The 22931-nt window shown below is 42.2% G+C and overlaps 1 long non-coding RNA gene across 2 annotated transcripts; it reads right to left on the bottom strand.

Moving 5' to 3' along the window:
* Window positions 1–594: 594 nt before the first annotated feature.
* LOC135982717 (uncharacterized) lies at window positions 595–22688 on the bottom strand. Of its 2 annotated transcripts, none has more exons than XR_010600265.1 (3): window positions 22053–22588; window positions 4005–4112; window positions 595–1770 (listed from the first exon to the last, which is right to left on the bottom strand). It is a non-coding gene; the product is annotated as an uncharacterized LOC135982717 (long non-coding RNA). The 2 variants fall into 2 exon arrangements; XR_010600264.1 differs by lacking the exon at window positions 22053–22588 and adding an exon at window positions 22595–22688 and having other exon boundaries at window positions 596–1770.
* Between the last annotated feature and the right edge of the window lie 243 nt (window positions 22689–22931).

Below are 22931 nucleotides of genomic sequence, written 5' to 3'. Positions count from 1 at the left end.
CACCAAGCATTGCCTCTTCAGGAGACCTCCAAATGGACCCCAGCCTGTAGAGTCCTTTGTTCTCCTATTGTTCTAGGAGTAGGCAGGCACTCTCCCTTTTCCTTTGGCATCAGATCAGGTTAGGAGTCATTTAACCCAGTTCATAAGGCCCTTTCTCAGAGCTACAGCAACAAAACTTCTAGTCAGCAAAACAAAAGTCTTTATGGCCCAGGTGAGGCTCATGGCCTGGAAGCTGCAGCACCCAGCATGGCTTCTGGTCCCCTCTGCCACACATCCTTTTCCTGTTTATATAACCCAGCCCTAAGGGTGGGGCAGGCTGCTCCTTGATTGCACCCAGACTGCTTTGGCTGTTGGCTCCAGGTGACCCTTAAAGGGATAGTACACACTGTCCATCCTATACTTACATTTACATTAATATTTAAAAAATGTCCATGGTGAATTCATGGTCCTGCTCAAGAAGTCAATGGTAAAACTCCCATTATTTCAGTGGGGCCAGGACTTCACCCCATTTTTTTTAACACTTAGAAAGTGTATAATTGACAGTCCAGCAAAATCCGAACAAGGACACCAGTTATATGACTTATTTCCTTGTGTTTAACTAAATTGCATGGGACTTGGAGGAAGTAAGGAAGAATGTAGAAAAGGCTCTGGTAATCATTCTGTGTTCACATGGCTAGAAGACTAGCTGCAGTTACAGCATCTCTGAAAATAGTTCTTTTAATAAAGAGACAGTTTAGTTTTACAAGATGGAGTCCATTCATGTTATTACCCACTACATGGTGGCAGAGTTCAATCTAGTGAGACCCCCAGCAAGATAGAGAGTTTGAGTAACAAGCAAACAAAGCAGGACCTAGAAACAGAATGAACAGGCAGCACCGAGGGACTCAGCTGACCAGGAATGCTGGATTTCCAGTCAAAACACCTTGCACGCAAGCAATGGACACAAGAACTGAATCTATATACAGAACTGACCTTGGAAGAAAATGAAAATAAAGCTTGATTACAATTTCATTTAGTAAAAGGAATGAGGAGTGAGACACTGTTGCTAGTATTCCAATAGAATATAAGGGACATTACAAGGAGATTTACACCTCAAGGCCAAGCTGATGTTAAACATAGAATCTCATGTACAGTTCATAAGGCTACCAAAATCCAGTGTTCCATTAGCCCGGATGGAGCCACAGAAGATGGACCGGCCAGCCTGCAAAGAAGCATTACCTCTCCTGAAACTAGCACAGAGTGGATTAGCATCTGAACATTGGTGAGAAAACCTTCATGTAAATGGAGGATCTGCACTGGCCAAAACACACTGAACAGAGCACTGAAAACAAGTCAGTACTTATTACCTATGACTGAGGATATAGTGCTTAATTTGTCCAGCTCAAGTGTGCTCGCTATTTGGGATATTTGAATGTGCCAGAACGGATTGCTGTTAGATGAGCCACCTGGCAACCTTTGCCTCACCTTTTGGAGAGTGGCTGCTGGATTCAAATGCTTATGGACAACAGCCGAGCCCCAATAGTGTTCCAGTGTAAACTGGGAGTCCTAGTTCCTCACCCAGACTTCCAAGTGATAACTGATGACATTCTCATTGTAGGAGACGATGTCGAGGAAGAGGCCATCCAAGACCATGACTCCAAACTGCAACAACTCTTGCGGTGCTGGGAGCAGAGTAACAGGCAAGCTGATCGCTGCAGACAAGCTGAAGATGAGAAGAACTCAGATCCCCTGCCTCGAACGTCTTTCTTCTGGGGGGACTCCATGGGGAGCCTGAGAAATGGAAAACAATTAAGGAAATTCCTAGACCACAAGATGTGGCAGGAGTCTAGTGATTTATAGGGAGGCCAACTATCTTTCAAGGTTCTAGTCTCTGTTTGCCAGAAGCTGGGAATGAGTGACAGGGGATGGATCATTTGATGATGACCTGTTCTGTTCATTCCATCTTGAAGCACCTGGCATTGGCCACTGTTGGAAGACAGGATACTGGGCTAGATGGACCATAGGCCTGACTCAGTATGGCCATTCTCATGTTCCACACCCCTCTCAGAAACCTGGTATTTAACATGGCACTATTAATAGATGCAAAATATAATCAGATATCTTAAACTCTTGTTCTAGAATGGCTGAGCTATCAAACAGAATTGTTGCAAGCTTGGAGACAAATTATTACAGGAGAGCAGTGTTTTTGAACCCAACCTTTTAAAATTACCATTTAAATAAATGACTTGGATGAGTAGAGTATGTAAAGGAGTTTTCCAAGCTTTTAGATGTTATTAAATTCAGAGACAATAAATATTGAGAAAATGCTCTAATAAGAGGGGGAAAGCATACCCGATTGATATTTTTTTCCCCATGCCATTAAGTGCAGTGTCAGACATATCATAGTGTCTGGAGCAAATTGGAAGGTTATACTTAAAGTAATTGTTACCTAATAAAGGTTAGAAAAATGGACAGCTAGTTCTTTCTGTCTAAGCCTTTAAAATTTCTCCACACACTAATCTTCTCCCCTATGGTATTGCACTAACCATATTAACAATTTGATTTTTTATCGCTGTAGAGGCACAAATTGACTCCCCATATTATCAACCTCAGAAAAAAAAATTGAGAGAGGAGATGTGTCTCATTTGGGCAGTAAAGGCAACAGACAAATCTCCCCACTCCTTGGTTAGGAAACACAATTAAGTGGATTAGAGTAGATGCTCTTGAAAGAAAATTGGCTGGAGTGAGATGTGAATAGCCCAAAAGATGAACTAGTAAACAAAAACAGCAACAGCCCATCATTCCCATCACCTTGGGATATGGTATTTGGGAAGAATTGGCTCAGATATTCCTCTGCTGGGTACAAATGCATGTGAGTGTAATTCTTAAACCAATCAATACAAGTCTCTAAAATGAAAGACTTGAAGCCATCAAAGGCAGGAATTATATCTCAGATGAGAAATGTGTGCAGGTTTTCTTGGCTGACTGTCAGACCTTATCCGCAGACTGCTCAGCCTGACAAACTGTGGTTGTAATGTACACTTACGTGATTCAGAGCATAAAATGGCAAACCTATACTCCACTTGTCTCCCCTAAGCTACAGTAAGCACAGCTGGGTTTGGTCATTACTAGGATGGGACACAACCCAAGAGGGTGCAGATAGTGTAGTATTGATTTGCTTGGTGGTGCTTTTTCTTCCAAGTACATACTCTACCACTGCTCAGTTGTGGTACTAAAGGGGCACTGCTACTGGTGCTGCCATCTTTTAGATGAAACATTCATAGTCATGGGAAAAAAATCTCATGATACTTTTTCGCAATATTAGTTGTTACACCTGTATCTTGGACAAGTGACAACTGAGGAAACTCTGCATTCCCAAATACCCTCTCTTGGTGGTATGGCATAAGCTATTCTTTACTTTTCAGCCTACATTATTGTACAGTGGAACAACTGATGAGTGTTCACCATAGAAATGCAGCCAGCACTAGGGTAAAAAAGTCATCACTATGTACAAAGTTCTCTGGGGTTTCCTTGGGGCTGTGGAATGGCATAACCACCACAAATTAGGGCAACATTTTCCAAAATTCCTAAGCGACTTAGGAAACAGTCCCATTGATGCATAGGTTCCTAAGTCACTCAAGAATTTTTGAAAATGTTGCCCCCCAATACTTTGCAGTTGAATAGCTCCTTTCATCTAAAGATCTCAAACTGCTTCAACAAGGTTAGTAGGCAGTATCATCCCTGTTTTAAGGAGGTAAACTAAGGCACAGAGATTTAGTGATGCCTTAGGCTTCAAAATGCAGGCTATCACAGTCAGGAATAGACTCCTGGCTTTACTGAAGTCAATTGGAGTTCTGAAGTCGATTTCAGTAGGGCCAGGATTTCACACCAGGTCTTCTGAATGCTAGTCCATTGTTCTAGCACCCATGCCTTACGCAATGGGGACCAGGCCTCTAGATACTGCCAAAATACAAACAATAAATAGTGATGATGAACATGAAACATTACCTTCTCTGGGCTCTCACCTTAGGAAGCAGTGAACAGGATATTCTCTCCCCTTATGAGTTTGGAACCTTCGTATTCATATCACACTTAAATGCTAGTACTGCTTTAGCCACATCAGGTTTTACGATCTATTAAATATAAGTAAAAAATCATATCAAATCAGTGTCATGTCTTAACTGATGTCATCTTTCATCTTCCTAATGATGCAGAAGATCAAAAATAATTAAAAATCATTCTGTGGGTTGCAACCTAGTCTGTCTCTCATGAAATAAAGAGGAATTTATTCCTCTCCTTAAGAGAGACATATTCTGGTTTGTGAAAGGGCATAATTAAGAATGGGATTGTTCACAGGAGAACCCCCCCCCCTCAGATTCTCTCCACTGAATTTTGAGGGCTGGTGGGACAACAAGGATCAGGAAGAACATTTCCCAAAACCATGATCCAGAGCACATAAAAGAAATTGGATGGGATTGAATAATATACATTGTGCACAGCAAAAAAAGAGCTCTTAGCAGTGGCGTTTATTTGAAATGTATATTTATTTGGAAAAAGCCTACTGGAAAAAAAGGGACTACTACAACTTGGTCTATTATAAGATAGAAGAGGAGATCCCTGCTGTTAGTATACAGGTCTGTATGTTAGCCTGGGATAGAATTGTGGGTTTGACTTTTTAATACTCATACTAATGTGTGGACAGACACTGATGTTGCTTCTGCCTAGTCAGATGGATTTGTTAACACAATCGGAACAGATAAGAGCAGTTAAAGTGTTACTCAGAGCACACTTTAAGATTGCCTCAACCCCTCTCTCAAGGCAAAAATCAAGCAACCAGTCAGGAGGGGCAAAGGGGCTTGGAAGATATAAAACACTAAAGAAATGTCTGTCCCTGTCCAGAGCACAACCTCACTCCTTACCCCTCCAAAGAGGTGGGATGAAGACCCCAGACCCAAAATGGAACATGACCCTAAGTTGTAAGGGGTGGATTGTGGGTGTGCATTTCAGGTATAATTATGCCTCTGGAAGGGGGGGGAGACACGTGGGGGAGAGGGGGGAAACAAGGCTCTGCAGTGTCAGAGTTATGGAACACATTTGCCGGAAACTAACTCCAATAAACATCACATTGTCTACATTTTGGACTTCTGGTCTTCTGCATGACAAGAACCAGGGGAGAGGGTTAAGGGAAAGCCCTCTAACACCTGCTCTCATGCAAAGGAAGATCTCCATGCACAAGAGAAGGCATCTCCGGATTGCAATCTCATCCTAAAGACTTCAAGTATAAGCATCATAGAACAAAATGGCTGGATTTACCCCTTCACATAAGAACCAGGGGTCACCTAATGAAGTTAATAGGTAGCAGGTTTAAAAACCCAAACAAAATCAAGTATTTCTTCACAATGCAGTCAAATCCATGGAACTCGTTGCCAGGGGATGTTGTGAAGGCCAAAACTATTACCAGGTGTGCAAAACTAGGTAAGTTAATGGAGGATAGGTTCATCAATGGCTGTTAGCCAAGAAAGTCAGGGCTGCAACTCATACTCTAGGTGTCCCTAAGCCTCTGGCTGCCAGGACAGGACAACAGGGGATGGATCACTTGACAATTGGCCTATTCTGTTAATTCCCTCTAAAGTATTGGCCCTAGTGACGGTCAGAAGACAGAATACTGGGCTAGATGGACCATTGCTCTGAAGCAATATAGCTGTTCTTGTCTTCCTGGGAAGGATAATGAACAAAATTCTGCTGTCAGCAACACTGCGATCAATTTAGACAGAAGGGCTTGATCTTTCAAAGTGTTCAGCTCCTCCTGGAAGCTGCTGAGAACCCTCAGCTTCCACGGAAGTCAAATGAGGGTGGAACACCTCACATGAGCAATTCAGTACCATAGAGATTTAGGCCCCGACTTCGATGCAGTTACTTTGAATCTACACAAGTGTAGCTGAGAGCAGAATTCGGCCCCATCTAACTCTGATGAATGGCCAAATGTTGGAATTGAACCTTTTGTTGCATGGAGTCCAGGATTTACAAACGTGGGGTCAAATTCACTGTTATGACCTATGAATCCCATTGGCGTCAGTGGGGTTGCAATGGTTTTACTGACAGCAGAATTTGAACCTCTTTGGATGAATAGATTACTTGAATCTTTTGATTAAATCTTGATCCTGGTGCCAAAGGGCTGAACAGATTGGTTTCCCTGAGCCTGTTTTTCTCCTTCCTGGGATAATAAATACAGCTATGTAAAAGAAAGGACACATACAAATGGCTGGTATCAGAAAGCCACTCTTTAATGCCATCCAGATAATGTCATAGTACTCAGTCTTCCTAAATTTAAATTATTAGCAATGACCAAGCTTTGCTCCCTCTTGATGCATCACTTAACCTTGTAATCAGAAAATCTATCCCATTCTCGGTCTTAGATTGATGATGTCACATTACACTTGTTTTTTTCTGCCAGACGGAGCAATCATGCTGGAGTGAATCAGGCCTGAGTGTAGCTGTAGAATGCCCATCACGAGTGTGATTAATATCGTTGATTCTATTGGTGAGCTAGAGCAGGCTTCTCAGAACCTACAATATTTTGGACATATTAAGATGTTGCTAATCGATTTTTCTCTGCAAAGAATTTCATTCATAACCTTAATGTTATAACAGGTTTTTTTTTTAATTTTAGATATTACTACTACTAATAGTAACAATAATGAAATCATTGTTTTTCCAGCCTAGTAGAAATTTGATTCTCCCCCCCCCCCCCCGGTAACTAATCCAGACATGGTTACAGAGCCCTGATATAAGTGTCTTTGGCCTAATGCATTGCTATTTTAAGTCATAAAAGCATCTGGCAATCAATACTACATTCACCCTCCGAAGACCAAATGCAGGGTTTATTTGTTGTTTCTGTCTCTGGGTCTGATTCTCCTCTCACTTATGTTGGTTTTACACTTGTAAAACTCCATTGACTCCACAGGGTTATTTCTGATCAATGCCAGTGAGAGAGCAGACTCCATCCTGACAGTAACTCTGCCCCCCACCCCTCACCATAGCACTGAAACTTCTTCCAAACATCAGTCATCCTTGGAACATCCTTAAGATGCAGGGAAGTATTATCCCATTGTACATGTGACAATGGAGTTTTGTTACAAGAAATGAGCCAGAAATGACACTCCAGATGCAAACATCTTCCAGGCTTTCAAAGTTTGAGATCTGTACTTGCATCTGTGAATGACCCCTCAGCATAGTGAGCCAAACCAAACCACAGATCTGAATCCCTTTAAAAACCAACATTGAGTTCTCAGGTGAAATACTGACCCCTCTGAAGCCAGTGGCAAAGCTCTAATTCACTTCGACGGAGCCAGCATTTCACCCTTGTAGTTTGGGTCCATCTCTACTTCTATCCTGAAAAATGCTCGATTGCTCCTCTGTTACTCTTAAACATCAGGAAATCAAAATGTACCATTGCCTGACAAACTGAAGAAGCGATTCAACTAGAACTGCTTGTAACCTAATAAACGCCCCTTGTATGCAATCACCCAAGGGAAAGGTGCCTTCAGTTTATACAGACTGAACTCAGCAGGCCAAGTAGAACAATAGTTCTCTCATATTAGATTGGCAATGCACTAGGTACTAAACACACCTTAGTCAGGTTTAACTGAAAGATCTTCCTTCCAAGAGGAGAGACTAAAACCAAACAAAAAACCTACACAGCCCAAGTTAAAATAAAATAAACTGTCTCAGCAAAATATCCTGTTGGAATATATGTTTATGTTTACTCAGTCCTCAGTATTTTGGGAAATAGAATTTTAACTTGCTTTAGAAAAGAAGAAACGTGTTAGGCTGTAAGAAATCCTAAAAGCTTGCAAACTGTTTAGGAAAAAAGAAACATACATACATTTGCACAAATTGTTCACTTGAGAAAAAACTGTTTGGAAAGATTAGAATGTTTATTGAACGTCTTCAATTGCAAAAAAAAAAAAAAAAAAAAAAAAAAAAAAAAATCAAACAATCTCCCACATTTATATTGGGTACCATGTAATCTTTTATTTTATTGGATATGTTAAGCTTCAATTCAGGGAATTCCAGGGGAAAGAGCTTGCCCTGTTTGATCCTGTTTATCCAACACTACTGGGGGTGGGGGTGGGGGTTGGAGGCGGGGGGAAGAGGAGGCATGTGTGTGGGTGATTTTTTTTGCGGCAGGTTTTCAATGCTAAGATCCTCTCTTGAAAAAAGAAAAAAGGCCCATATTCACACAGGATTCAGGCACTCAGCTAAGACACACTCGCCATGGTAAGAACCTATATAGAATAAAATGGAACAGAACGGACTGTCCTGAGGAGAAAAGTGTGATTAACAGCAATATTCTGTGAAAGTTGACCTATATTTTCAGTAGTGAAATGTTTTAAAAAAAAATCCCTAGATTTGAGTGGTCTTTTGGGCCCTAACTGTGTAACAATCTGGTGCAGAACTCAGGTGTTTGAGTCTGCACTGCTAGGTGCAGTTGAAGGATCATGGCCTTAGTTCATAGCTAGTATCTTACAAGCCTCCTTATATTCCAGCCTGTTTAGGCAAGTTGCATGAAGTGCATGGAGCGACTAACCAGGCTGAAAGCCTGGAAGTATACCTGAAGAAATACAAAATTCTAGTTTTCACTAGATTGAAACGCTCCTTTTCCATTGTTGCTTAAATCAGGCATTTCTGTGCACCAGTGGAAGGACTATAATGTACACTAACAACATACACATTAAAGGGGAGCAAAGATCAGTCCTATAATGTTTTCCATGTCTGTTCTTTAGAGATTAAAACAATCCAAAACATCAATCAGATTCATGTCACACGGAAAGGCCGATTTACAATCCAAACTTACCCTCCCCAGCCCTGTTGTATCCCACAGTCTTGAGTCTCCCTTCACAGTTTACGTGGCTCTTTCGGCAGAGCTGCCTATAATCATGCTCAAAAGTGATGTGTATATTTTTATCTTTTTGTACTCCCTGTGATGGAAGAAACATTTCTGGTGTTTTTTTTTTTTTAAAGCCATCTTGGTTATAAAGACTGACTTCAAATCAGCACTGACCTTTTGTTCAACAGCTACTGAGGTAAAAACACATAAAAACGTCCATTTAGATATTGGTGGGAAAAGGAAAGTTCATTGATTTTCTTAGTTTGCCAAGCTCAGTGGGCTTTTACGGGTGTTTGTCTCTGCAGAAAGAGACAGCACAGAGTGTGGGGGGCTATTCTTTATTCCCAGCTAAAATTAAAACTGTGCTTCAAAATTGATGAGATGTCTGTTTGAGGCAGCATGCGGAGTTCTCATTGAATTTTGCTGGCTCAGTCATCTTTTGGATAGCGGACAGAAGGTTTGTTTAAATTAAAGTGTTGCTTGGCCAATCTTCTCCAGCCAAAGGGCCCTTTACAGTTTTTTAACCTATTTGGAGCTGGGGAGAAGTCAGTCTTGGGAGCCAGTTTGTTGGGCAAGTGTGCCATTAAGACCCAGCCTGTGGAGGGTTCACTGAAAACCAATGCAGAAGAGGTCTGAGGAAGCTAATGGTTTCAAAATCCAAACAAATATTCTTGGACTCAAATTCTATGCATGATTCATCCAACTCTCACATAGTGTTTTAAGATGGTCTCAATTTTTGGTTATCTGTTGTACAGTAGCTCTTAAGTGCCCCACTGTGTTAGGTGCTGAGCCTCCACGCCAGCCGCAAAAAGTTTACAATCAAAGTGTACAAGACAGAAATGTGGGAGAAAGGAAGTACAGACTGGGCACTACGGCACAAAAAGAGTAAGTAATTCCCCCAAGCTGCTTGTGGATGGTTTTGGTGCTGCATCTCCACCTCCTCAAAGGGACTTTCCTCTTGCCTTGTCAAGAGCCTAAAGGGGGGCACTCCTCTCTGGATTCCATTTCTAAAGAATGTGCCTAGGGCTAATGAAAATGGGATGCCAGGAAGGTTAGGGGTGTGCAAAATGGTAGGATAAAGAATGGTCCTGAACACTCATCTAGCATTTGAATCAAGCCTGGAACCATTTTGGAGGAAACGTAGGTAATGCATTTCATTTTCACTGCATCCCTCCTAACTTTGATGTTCTGGACAGGACCAGACAAGCTGAAATACCTTGGAAACTTTGGATACATCTGTTCTGGTCAGAAGCAGAGCTGCTAGAAAATTCTAGAAAGCCTGTTCTCATAAGGAATGAGATCCATGTCTATGGAGCGGTACAGAACAAGGCTTATGGACCCCTTACATCCTAAAAATGGGGTTTAAAGGTGAACTTAAGTGTTGCATAAATCCCTGTATTGGCCCTATTCATGGGGTGAATTTCTGCCAAGATTTCCATGCTGCTTTCATATCCAGGGAAATGCAGTTAGATTGCAGATACCTTTTTGATGTTGCTGGATTTATCATCATGAACGTAAAAGGGAAAGATGGACAGAAGCAGAGACTATGTATGCCTTGGGGAAATGTCAGGTTGTTTCACTAACAATGCAAGGAAAAGGATTAACAGCTCAAGAGTATACCTGAGTGGACATAAATCATCTATGGATATGACAGTTTACATAGAAGCATAAGTTTCCAATTGCCTATTTGTTTACCTGAATGTTCTCAGTTTAGCTGGGTTGTCAATGTCATAATTTACTGAGAACTCAGCAAATCAGTCTAGATTTGATTCTGTCAAAGGTAACCTCTAAAATAGATCGGTGCTACAGAATAAGCCAAGGCATGCCAAGTGCTGGCTCTGTTCTCAATGTGGATGCTGCCAGCCTGGAGTACATGCCATCAATTTCATAAATGAGAACTTGCAAGTGACATGAAGCTACTGTTCCAAAGGACCTCTTATTTCATAAATAGAATGGCAGTTTGGCTCTTCTTTTTGTCAGGAATATGATTTGAAATATTTTGGTGGAGAATGAACAATTATTTGTTCTATAAAAGTTTTTACCTAGCAATAGTAAGGTTTGGAACTGGAGGAATTAAATGGATGCATCCAGCATCATGGAAGGGTAAAGTTGGGAAAGGCAGCCTTCAGATATATCCAGAAGCCAGGCTTCAAGTTGAGGCCAAGAGATTAGCCCAGGTGGTGTATGGACGCTGCAGTGCTTCCAATTTGGCATTTCATTGGTTAAATGGGTCATTTGACAGTTGACAGGAGAGTTTTGGGAGTGAGCACTGGACACATGTAATATACTATGTGGCTCATGTCTCCCTCTAATGGCTGGACTAAGAACACAAGAGTGGGTTACTTAGGCACAGCTCAAGGATTTATTCCTTTTATTCAAGTGTTAAAAGGTTTGTGCTTTCAGTGCTGCAGATCCTGGATTCGGTCTTCCACTGCGATCTGTAAGGATACAGTCACATCACCAGAAGGTTCTCTCTGGTACATGCCTGAACCCAAAATCGAGTTCTGAGCAACCTTTGTTTTTTCAGGGATTAAAAAAAAATCTGAATTTGAATCATATCCAAGTTTTGGGTCACTATAATGGGCCCAACCAAACTTGGAATTCAAGCCCCCCCCCATCCCAAACAAAGTCTATGGCTTCAAATTTAGACTATGATCAATATATTACAGTTCAGGTATACAATGCACACAGAGGATTAAACACTGACCTTTTACCCATCACTGTTAAGAGGAACTTGAGAAATTATGGTATTTGTTTATATATATATATATATTTGTTGGGGGAGGGATAGCTCAGTGGTTTGAACATTGGCCTCCTTAAACCCAGGGTTGTGAGTTCAATCCTTAAGGGGGCCATTTAGGGATCTGGGGCAAAAATCTGTCTGGGGGATTGGTCCTGCTCTGAACAGGGGGTTGGACTCGATGACCTCCTGAGGTCCCTTCTAACCTTCATATTCTATTCTTGGGGGTTGGACTAGACGACCTACTGAGGTCCCTTCCAACCCTGATATTCTATGATTCTGATATGAGTACGATACAGAGCAACAAAATTAGCCCAATGTCAAGTTTGATCTATCACTGGTACAAATATTAAACTAAGCAAAATGTACCAAGAATTTCTTTAATGAACAAACTCGGTTGAGGTGAGTGCTAGAGTGGAGGCAGAAGTGGCACCAGCCTGAAATATAGGCCAAAGTGAGGAGATAAGTAGACAACACCACAAGCCACACTACATTGGAAATATCCATCTATAGGACACATGTGACTTTTTCTAGATCCAAGAAAAAAAAATGTAAAGAGCACAGAAGGCAAACCAACCCATTTACCACTTGGTCTGCTTTTCACGTTGTATCCAAGCCCACCCACTCCTGCACCCATGCTGTGGGGGAGCATAGTGAGTTTTAGTAGGGTTATCACAATGCAGGGAATCCTTTCCTCAGATTGAACAAGCTAGGGGTTCTGCATTACTTTTAATCAGGCTTTTGGGAGAGTATCCATGTTCACTAGAGGGCTCAGTGCACTTCAGAATAGCACAACCCCAACTCCGGTTTGAACACTTCCATCTTCTCATCTCAACTGAAGCACTGAATTATAAGTGTTAGACAGGAAGGGGAAACCACTAGAATGACCTGAACTGCATTACAAAAGGTGGGAGGATACAAACCGCTTGAGGTGAAAGATTAATTAAATGAAATAGCTACACCACTTCCCATCTGAGGAAATGCTTCATACCGTGGGAGCATGTTGTATAGCATCAGTGGTTTCTTCTTTTCATGCAAAAATCCAGGTTACTACAAACATGATTCCTCCTTGGCTCTGAGAGCTCGGGGGGAGGGGGAGATGACATGGGGAAAGAGATGCTAAATGAGTTTGGTATGCAGTGGAAGACTAACAGGATTCTAGATCAGATTCTCATCTGTTGTAAGTTGCCTCAGCTCCACAGGCTTCAATGCACTAGAATATCTTGCATGAATAGCCGATCAGACCTTCTGACCTTCTCTCCCTCACCAAGTTAGGATTGAGTTCAGGTTCCAGGCTCAACTCAGAGCAGCACTCACTCTTTTACAAAGAACATAATCTCTCACATCTCCCTGCCTATCTGCTTTTATTTGATGAGGTGGTAATTACACAAGGTTGGAAACATTTCAAGTTTGGAAATTTCAAACACACACACACACACACACACACACACACACACAAAACACATCAGAAAAGTTTTGTCAAGAGCATCATTGGTTTTTGACCAGCATTAGTGCTGAAATAGACTTGGGGCCACATGGGACTTCCCATATATTACTAGGTTGCACATGTGGCTGCTCAGAATTTCAAAGTGATGGCAGGTATAGAACTCAGTTCCTAAATCTCCAGAAGTGCTTAAGCTAAAGATTATTTCTTCTAGCTTTAGTAATGGAGGATAAAATATTTTAAGCACCCAAGCAGTTTAGAAGCCTAAACCCCATTTTCAAAAGTGATTTGGGCACCTAGGAACATCCTACATGGAAAGTCAATGAGACTTAGGAACCTAAGTCACTTAGACACTTCTGAAAATGTTACCTGTAGGGTCTATGACACACAGGTGAACAGTTCTGATTCCAGCCATTAGAGGGCAGTGGTAACAGATGCACCTGTCCATTACAAAAGTGATCAGAGTATGGATTCCTTTTCAGGGGCACTAACTGAGGCAGCTGAATCTCTGGTGTAACTGCTGGTTTCCAATTAGCAGCTACATTTTCTTCACTGGGATCAGAAGAGATGGACAGCTCTCGGGAGGCAGCTATCACTTTCATTTGGAATGGTGACACTTCATTCCCACATAGGATTTTGGGGACCAGTAGGAATAGATTCTATTGTACATGCCTTTTTCTTCTGGCCATACTGGAAGTGTGGGGAACTGCAATGTTAGGAGAAGAAGAATATTGTTCATATTTTCAGACTAGAAAATAGCTGAATATTTTCATTAAAATCCATTTCCTAAACAAGCTTGTTTAAAAACATACTAGATGAGCTGTAATTCAGTTTTGACCCAGTATTTCAGACTCCACCAGTTTTAGGTACATTAAACGGATTACATGGTATCCCTCTGGAATTCAGAAGTCATGCAGTTGACCCACTAAAAGAACATGGATTATGAAATAAAAAATGATGGAATGCCTCAATGTTTAGAGAGGAAACTGCAATTGCAACTAGTTGGTTTTGGAAATTTCACCTGCATTGGGGCGGGGTGGGGGGGATAGGAGGGGGGAGGGGAGCTCTCTTAAACAGAGAACACGTCAGTGAATCTAAAGACCCTCCAGGCTTATAGGGATGGCTGGAGGGATTTATCGGCCGTGGTTTTACAAACAGTAGGGAATTTAAAGTGTTCCCCTTGTAGCTAGTAAAGTAAATTTTCACGTTTGCAGGCAAAGCTTAAAACTTAAAGGCTGAGGGCTAAGTCTTTACCCTCTGCTCTGCTGGTACCCGGGGATGAGAAGAGAGCTTCATTTCCTCCTTTGCACTCAAGCAAGTGTCAGAAGGGGAGTGATTATAATCAGCAGGATTTCACCCAGGGAGCACATACAGGATCAGGCCACTGGGCTGGATACAAATTCACGAGCTACAGAAGAAACAGTATTGCTCATTAACAGTCCCCTGAACGCCTCAGAATTACCCTGGCCTGCCCTTCATTGGGGCCATTTCAGCAGAAGCTTAAATAAATGGGGATAAAATTCACATGACCAAGACTCCAGCTGATTGTGTCTCAGTCCTTTGCTCTCCCTCTCCTGCAAGGGACACAGAGAGATCCAGCAGGTGCCAGATTGCACAGGACTCCAATTTTCTTTAGTTGTTTACTACTTGGCAGCAGCTAGAGGTCAGGATCCTATGGTGCTAGGCACTGTATAAGAGTCTATTAAAGACAGTCCCTGCCTCAAAGAGCTTACTGTAAACAAAAATATGCATCGTGCTGAGCAAATCATTTTGCAACACGTTTATTGGACAAATGCAGATTCTTTTTCTGCTCACATAAAATTCAAGAGCAGGTTATGATTTTCTCAATTTAGATTCCTCCCCCTCCCTTTTTTTTGTAGAATACTTTTACCTTTATGGATCAGTCTCCAAGATCTCTGTATATAGGCCATTTGAGCGGAGTGGTTTAGTTGTGATTGGTCAGAAAAGTCAAAAAGATATTTTCTGTCCTGATTGGGTGACAATTCAAGTGCTCTTGACCTATATATTTGTGTGCGTAAATTTAAAATGTTTTCCATGAGTACGTAGGGGTGTGGCTTGAAAATGAATGTGTGCACCCGTAAAACAGGATTGCATTTATGCTCCTAGGAAGAGAATGCATGTAAATGTGACCATGGCCACAGGTACATCACTTAGAAATTCAAGTAATATTTAATAGATTCATAAATCGTAAAGCCAGAAGGGACCATTAATTCATCCAGCCTGATTTCCTGCATATCACAGGCCACAGAATTTCATCCACTGTTTGGGATTATCACTAAGAGACCAGAAAATTAGTTGAACACAAGAGGCAGAGTTGGGTTCTAGTCCTGTCTGACCAGTCGTGAACTTCACTAAATCATTTCTCCTCTCTGTGGCTCAGTTTCTCCAGCTGATGATTGGGGACAATGGTACTTCCCCATCTTTGTAAAGTGTTGTGAGATCTACAGAGACTGAACACTATGCAAGACCCAAGTGCTACTCTTCTCAGCTGTTTTAGCCCATCACTAGTGCAGTATATCACAAGGGCTGTGCAGTTTCAGCCTCAAAGCACTGAAAGATCTTGCATTTTGTGGCATGCAAAAAAAAGCCAACAATTCTGTTCTCCAGTGAACACAATTAATGAGTTACATAATGGGGAAAAGGAGTGGAGCATTACAGACATTTAATTGAGAGGATAGTCAAACTGACCCACAGTGAGTGCTTCAGTTAGACTCACTGAATATCACTGGCAACAGGGTATGCCAACAGTAGCCACACAGCATGGCTCGACAAGGAAGATGCTCAGACGCTCATTAAATTACTTTTCCTAAAAAAAAAAAACCCAACACACAAATAAAGAGGGAAATCTGTTCATTGCCTTTCATATCACATGCTGCTCTGCAAAAGTATTTAACCTAAATGCTACAGAGGTCACACCTATCTGTAATGTAATTGCATTGAAAGGAGCTTGATTTGCCCTAAGTCAAAGGCTAACTTGGCATTACCATGCAAGTGTATTTAAATGAAACCTATCCAAGGCTACAACGCTACATTTTTGGAAAATAAGTCAAGTCCATTGGTTGTGAGTGGATGCTTTGAACTATTAATTGGAAATTGTGTGTGTGTGTGTGTGTGTGTGTGTGTGTGAACTTAAGATAGTAAAAAAGGATCAGTCAGTGAGTTAGAAAATTACTCCAGTCCTTAGACCATGTCAAACTAAAGCAAAAGAATGAAATATTTAAAGCTCCCCTTTACAGATCATGGGAGATAGGGCTGCAGTGATTGGCTGCCCAGAATTATGTCCGTCTTGCTGTACAATGAAGATATCCTGTGCTGGGATTGTGCTTCTCCCCAGTTCAGAATTTATCTGGAGTATCACAGCCTATTCTGCACCACTCCCACACACTCACCCCTCAGGGAATTTAGCATTTGAAAGGTGGCAGCCTTGGGCACTGACCACAAAAGAGGTACAGCATTGGCATCAGCAAGGCAGGCTTCTGGCGAGGCAGTTGGTGTGCTGACACCGCTATTATACCAAGCATATTGGTTTCAGTTGTGCCTTGCCTTTCACCCCCAAGCCACCTCTTGTCTCTTTAGTCTCTTGGGGTCTCTTGTTACACACCAACATTATAAGCTCTTTGGGGGCAGGAACTGCCTTTTACTACATGTGTACAGTGTTTAACACACTAAAGCTCTGATCCCTGACTGGGGACTGCGGGGGCTACTGCAACACAAACAATGCTGTCATCTTATTCTTCCCCTTTGGAGCCAAGTGGGGTGAATGCAGACTCCATGAATCTTTTTAAGTTCCCAGCCACCCTGCTGTGGCTGCCTACAGTACTGTTCCGTTTCTAGTAGAGGTGCCAACAAAGATCAAAGTTCCCTACATGTAATCAGAGACAATCACTGCCCCAGAGAGCTCACAGTCTAACTAGACGAGGCAGACAAGTTGCGGGATGGGGAGGGAAGAAGAACAGAGGCACAGTGAGGTGACTGAAGAGACTTGCCCGAGGTCACGAAACAGATCGGTGGCAGAGCTGGCAAGAGAATTCAAGTGTCCTGATTCCCAGACCAGTCCCCTACTTTATTATGACTCGCTATCGTCTTGCCCACTTGTGACTCAACACACTCCACTGTCTTGTTTCACAGAAGCCAGCAAACAGCTCAGATTCTAGCACCATTCACTCACTGCTGAATTAGGGTAAATTTAAACTGCTGACCTAGTGGTGAAAGGCTCCATATCTCAAATTTCCAACCCCATGAGCCATCTAGTAATAAGGAACACGCTGAGGATAAGGAACATCTAGGATACACTGATTAATAAATAAGCAATAAAATGACCTAGAATAGATTAGGGAATGACATAAAGCAAACACTGCAGGAAGGTTAATTGTTGTTCTCCTCCCCTTAGCCTAGAGGAACGCTGTAAAAAAACCACACAAGAAGAGGAGACACGTAAGGAAAGGAGGGCTTGATACAAAGCCCATTGAAATCTATGGAAAAGGCTTCTATTTGCTTCAGTGACCTTGGATCAGGTTAATATAGACCAAAGGAATCAGACAAAACTATGTACTGGATTCTTATTACTGAGGTTATGCTATCAAATGCAGAGGGGATATGTTAATGATGATGAATTGCAGTCAAGGAACCAAAACTGACAATACATCTCTCCTGGGTTTGGATTAAATAGCTCCGAGGAACTGGGCTCAAACGACTGGGGCAAAATCAAATATGCCGCAGCTACACCGATGATTCACGTGTGCTGGCTTCTTTACCAGTTCGAACTCCCGGAATGAAATTCCATCACCGGTGTGAAGTGTTTGCACATTGTGTTAACATACCTCTTATTGAAATGGATAATGTTACGGGCTAGAAAAAAAAAGGAGATACAAGCCAGAAGTATGGATAATGAGAATCTTAAGCAAGGGTGGGGAAGAAGCATGCAAAAAAATCAGATCTGGATCAGGAACACAGGGAAGGAATATTTCTGGTGCCACTGTCTTGCGTTTAGCAAGGTGGTTAAGAATATATTCATCAGTTCAGAGTGTCATTCACACTACAGCCCTTGTGGCTACGTGAAGGAGCATTATAGTAGTTACCAATTATAAAACTCCCTTTACTCATGCAGCGCAGTGAAAAGCGGTCTCAGTGATGAAGACCAAGACTGAAGATATTACAGCTGGTGGTAACTTATTAGGTCACATCTAGTCCATTCCCCAGCACTCCCCTGTGCTGTGCATTGTGGTTTCCCTCCATTGCTGTGTGTAGCCCACATTTCCATGTCTCAGGAAAGGGGGCCTCCCCCCACTGCCTTTAGACTACCCTACAGTATGATAAGATCCAGCAGTCTAGTAGGCCTAAATTTCCCTTCACTTAGTTTTATCTCATTGCTTCTAAATATAAACTCTTGGGCTACAGAAACATTTCCTCTTTGGTGTCCCACCTTTTCAGCTCTTTGGGTAATTATTATTCATTACTGTATTACTGCAATTCCTAGATTCCCAAGCCAAAATCCAGGCCCCAGTGTGCTCGGCCCTGTACAAGTTCATAGAGAGAGACAGAGAGCTTTCAACTGAAACAGACAAAAAATATGTATTGTATAGAGGGGGAAACTGAGGCACACAGAGATTAAGTAATTTGTTGAAGGTCACAATTCCTGGCTGTGGACATGGGAGCATCCTTGCTTTATCTGAGTCTGTAGATAGTGCATAGGCTGGGGATGGTAGACACAGATGAAGTCAGGAAGGAGATGGTTAGGAAGAGATTCCTATTGCAGCTGCAGTTACTATCCCATGTAACAGAAGGGCTGAGCAGTAGGGAGGGGACAGTGTTGAGAAAGTGGTCATGTCTGTCCCTCTGCAGGTGGATGTCACCTGCTAGGTTCAGGGCATGAGGATATTGGATGTGTGGGGCCCTATGCGACCACAGAGGTAACACACACTCTTGGCAGTGGACCTGTGCGTGTCTTGGTGAACACCCCAGAAAGTGCATTTTTAGTTCAGTGTATCGTGCCCATGAGGCAGCTCAGGTAGGTGAGCTTCTCTGAACTCAAAGTGCCCCTGGTATCATTGAGCCAGTGGTTAGCAAGGCTTGCTGAACATTCAGCTAATTTTTTTGATCTTTGGGTAATTGTTCCATGATTGGTGGTGCCAGAGGATTAAAGTGCCACCCGAATGGGAGCGTTCAGGGGAGTGCGCAGAAGATTCATGTCTTTATTGGTCAGACACTGGAAATAAAAAATTAATGAACATAAATATTGATTGGTACAGACATGGAAATCAATGTGTACGTTTCCTTGCTAAATGGAACAGGAACAATGTTCTACAGTATTTGGAAGTGTGAGAGACAATGGGTTGAGGTGAAATGCAACAGAGCCCAGCAAAATTAAACCGGGCAGCAGGATGGCAACTGAAATGCTATCTGAATGCCAAGGAACACAAGCTAAATTTGGTTAAAAATTAACCAAATATTTAGCTTATGTTTTCTATAGTTTTAAGTTAATACATTTCTGAAGCCAAACTTCACACACTCCCCATTAACCCATAGACTGCACATTTGTGCACAACATCAAAGCAACTTTAACTTTGTCACTATGTTGATGTCCTGAGGGGCAATTTTTTTTTTTAAATGTTGCAGCATTTTTATTAAAATCCACCATTTACTAGCCAGCTCTTATACAAAGATCTTTAATCTTGCACTTTCAAAATTAAAAAAAAACCCTGCAACAAATAAAACCCTTATACTCTTTATGTATTCCATTTTGCAAGCTGATTGGTTATTTCAATAAAAAAAAATAGAGGGAGCATAAAAGTAGAGCTTAGAATGAACTTTAATTTCAACTATAACTAAATGGAGTCAACCAATGCCTCAGGAATGATAAGAACAGCACCTGCAGCTGCACAAGGGAACATAAAAAGTACAATCCTCATGCTTTGGGGTATAAAGCGACTGGGTCAGGAAGCAATTTTCTTGTGTATATTGCTCACAGGACAGAGGCATTATGGGAGTTTTGCAGCTTTCTCTGAAATGTCAAGTGCAAGTCTCGGTCAGAAATAGGATACCAGACAAGGGGGACGTTCACACTTTTTAGTAAGGCCTTCCTACAGGTTGCTCCTACGATGTAATTTCAAATGAAAGGCCTGATCCTACATCCTTAATCCAAATAAAAATCCCATTGATATCAACATGGAAACTACAGGACCAAATTAGCTACACATAATTAATTGTTTTCAGTAGGGCAAGGCTCAAAAAAGGGAAACAAATGTTTATGTGTATGTGATTTCAAGTTTCTAAGTTCAAGACTGCATTCTGTCAGATGATCATTATGGTCCCTTCTGGTCTTCAAAAAATAAATCTATAAATTAATACAAAATAAATGTGATAATGAGGCAGGGGATGGAAGAGGAGAAAAGTATCTTGGAATCACACCCTCTGAGAAGTTCTCCCCCCTGCAAAAAATAGATCTTTCCTTCTTTGGTGGAATTTTATAAAAATAAATCTCCATTTGAATGAGTTATAAGTGAAGGGAGTCCCTCACAGTAGTCTCTCCAGTATGAGAAATGTAACAAAGAAGAGATCGTTCAAGTCTCATTCCATTTGAGCAGTAAGAGGCAGTTCTAATTTAAGCCTGTAAAAGACTATCATGTTTAATCGATTATATAATTAATAAAGTAAAAGTAAGTTTTGTTAAACTCAGGAAATAGCTGTGTCTTTTGGTGCAGAGCTAAACCGGTCTAGAATACTGACAGTCTCCAGACTACCAAGCAAATTTCTGAGGCCTCATAAAGAACCAAAATTGCTAAATATCACCCACCCCAGAGGCAGAGAAAGACTGCAACAGTTGTAATTTATGTATGTTAGTGTAGCACCTAGAAGCCCCATTGTAGATCAGGCCCCATTGTGCTAGGCACGGTACATACATACAGTCAGACAGTTCTTGCCCTGACGTGCTTACATTCTAAACAAACAAGACAGACAAAGGGTGAGAGACCGAGGGTTAACCTCATTTTACAGATGGGACACAAAGAGATTAAGTAACTTTCCCAAAAGCACACAAGGAATCCAAAGCAAGGCCAGGAATTGAACCCAGCTTTCCTGATCCTCACCAGAGTGTCTGAACTACAAAAGCATCCTTCCCCTCAGCTTTGGCAGGGCCGTAAAAAGACGGTACCTCCAACTTCAATCCAGCCTTTTCTGGGGGAGACCCACCATTTGCCTCTTTAAAAAGCATGTTTCTGCATTAGGAGCACTGAGGCTAGACTCCACGTGAGACTCTGCCTGGACACAGCAGAGGAATTGATGAAGTGTGTGTGAGAGATTCTTTAAACAAAGAACCACCAGTCAAAAGGAAAAAAAAAATCTATTTCCAAGGCACAGAAATGGGGGTAGTTTAAAGCATGACGTTATAATGAGGGACTATTCGGATGTAGGTTAATGAGGCCATTTGTTTTTCCCTGTTGCCAGCACTGGTCCAAGGAGCTCTATAAAGGAGTGCCAGAAGGGCTGTAGTTCTTCAGTGGGCAGCTAGTTCCCTAGCCCTTGTGGCGAGTCGCTATTACTGTAACTTGGCTTGCGATTCCTCACAACACTTCCTGAGAAATTAAGTCTTTCTTTGGACATGTGCTGAATGTGCTCACCACACAGGGATGGACCCAGATCATCACTACCCATAGGGATACCTAGGGGAGGGCTTTACAGTTACCTTAAAGAGTCACCTGCAAATCTTTCCATTGAGTGAAAGAACTTAGGTTTCCATACCGGTGCAGCCTTTCAACCCTCCATGCGGCCCTGCATGCCTTCTCCCTAGCCTCTGTGGCCTTTTCAGTTCACAGCCTCTCTATTGAGACCACCACCAGAGAGGTCAAACATCAAACTATAGTAATGGCCGCATAACACTTGAAACTGATCAGAGACCCAACAAATTCATTGCACAAAGGCTACCAAACAGCATATGTGTATGTGCACTCTCACACACGTATATAACAGCAGCATATACCCACCATCTGGATGCCTCCTTAGAGCTAGGTCTGCAGATTGGCTCTCACTTGGTCTGGTGCCCCTTTCCATCAGTTGCTCACATTGCAGCCTGGCTCTCTGGGAAGGGGGGGAGCTTCATGACTCAGCTCCTCCAACAAGGTCACTAGTTAGCCCTCCTAGGGTGTCAAAGTCCCTCTGGACAAGCCATCTGTAAGCCATATCAGGTAGTCTTCTAGTCCAAGTCTACATCCAGGGCTACTTTCCCAGAAGCTAGCTAGTACTTTCCCTGGCCTTCCCATTACTCCAAGTTCCCACCCAGAGACCCTATACTTAACAACCACCATCTACTCAGTCTCAGACCCTGTTGCTGTTTTCCTTGGGCTCCTTCCTTCCTCACTTCTCTGGCTCCTAGCCCACATCTAGGTTTAATATCCCAAGCTTCTTCCACTTGCAGGGGCTACTTCCCCGTCTTGCCAGACTCTGTAGGCCAAAACCCTACATATTTCTTCCTCCTTCTCCCTGATCAACTCCCTTTCTCTCTAGGGAGCAGCTAGAGAGCTCTTACCTCTCTACAAGCCCAGTCTGCCCCTGCCCAGCTGGGCTTCATCTTTCATTTGACTTTTTCCAGCTCTGGCTCTTGTCCAGGTGCAGCCTGAAAGGTTAATTGGCCCTTTTAAATCTGCTCAATCCTGGAACAGTGTGAACACTCCACCGCACATGTATGTTAGGCATTCCTAGTCTAGTCCATTGAAATCAATGTAAAGATTCCTGTTAATGTCAATGGGGTTTAGATTAGGCTCTTGATGATGGTGGCTAGGTAGCTTTTCAAATATGCTTCTCTATGTTTGGCTGTTACATCAGATCCAAGCAGGATAAGGGGAGCACTAGTCTAGGGAAACAAA

The sequence above is a fragment of the Chrysemys picta genome, chromosome 4 (genome assembly GCF_011386835.1).
Source record: "Chrysemys picta bellii isolate R12L10 chromosome 4, ASM1138683v2, whole genome shotgun sequence".
Taxonomy (NCBI): domain Eukaryota; kingdom Metazoa; phylum Chordata; order Testudines; family Emydidae; genus Chrysemys; species Chrysemys picta.
Note: the sequence above shows the minus strand (reverse complement) of the source record. Positions and strands in the feature narration are given on the sequence as shown.